At 40.7% G+C, this 905-nt stretch overlaps 1 protein-coding gene across 1 annotated transcript in view; it reads left to right on the top strand.

Moving 5' to 3' along the window:
- LOC123978622 (phospholipid-transporting ATPase VD-like) overlaps positions 1-905 on the top strand; it is a 21,005-nt gene that overhangs the window by 11,866 nt on the left and 8,234 nt on the right. The window lies entirely within an intron of this gene.

Here is a 905-nt window from a genome sequence, read left to right as displayed (position 1 = left end):
TAGTAGTCCTTACCTGGGAACTGCGCATGTGCAACTCCCAACAAAGATTTTGTACAAGTAAGATGCATCACTCTGTAGCTCAAGAGCGGAGCGTACAACACACAGGGTGAAAAGAGGAGCTGCAGCAATGTGCAGTATGAGAAAAATATGGTGTTTTTTGAAAATTAAACCATGTAAACCTGTTCTGGTACAACCCCTAAATAAGATTTTGAACCTGAAAATGAGCATAATACCACCTCTTTAAAGCAGTGGTTCCCAACCTGTGGTCCAGAGATCACAGGGGGTGCCCAAAGCTTTCTGTTTCGAGGTTGTCAAAAAAACTTTGGTTTGCACATTTTTTAAACATCGTGATAACACACTAGATAATTTATACAAAAGTCTGTATACATTTTTTCCTCACTGAAAATAGGCAGACTACTTGGGTAGTTGGGCTATAATAGTTTTGAAACAGAGACCAAAATCGCGACACAAAAGTCCACGATCTGGTGTCGCAGGTCCGAGAGACAGAACCGCGACACACCCGCTCAATGGACTGTTGACTGTTCTCTTTAAGACAGTGCAGACAGGCAACTGTGTCGGCAGCAGCCAGTGGAGGGTGGGCTCGATAGCAGTGTGTATATAGTAGGCTATTTGTATTAACAGTAGGTTATTGTACATCACCTTAGATTAGTTTTTTAGGGCCCGAGCACGACCGTGCGAGGTCCCTATTGAATTTGCTCGGATTATATATTTTTTTTTTTAGGGCCCGAGCACGACCGTGCGAGGTCCCTATTGAATTTGCTCGTATTATATATCTTTTTTTTTATTTTTAGGGCCCGAGCACGACCGTGTGAGGTCCCTATTGAATTTGCTCGGATTATATATATATATATATATATATATATATATATATATATATATATATA

This window comes from Micropterus dolomieu, linkage group LG11 (genome assembly GCF_021292245.1).
Source record: "Micropterus dolomieu isolate WLL.071019.BEF.003 ecotype Adirondacks linkage group LG11, ASM2129224v1, whole genome shotgun sequence".
NCBI lineage: Eukaryota > Metazoa > Chordata > Actinopteri > Centrarchiformes > Centrarchidae > Micropterus > Micropterus dolomieu.
Note: the sequence above shows the minus strand (reverse complement) of the source record. Positions and strands in the feature narration are given on the sequence as shown.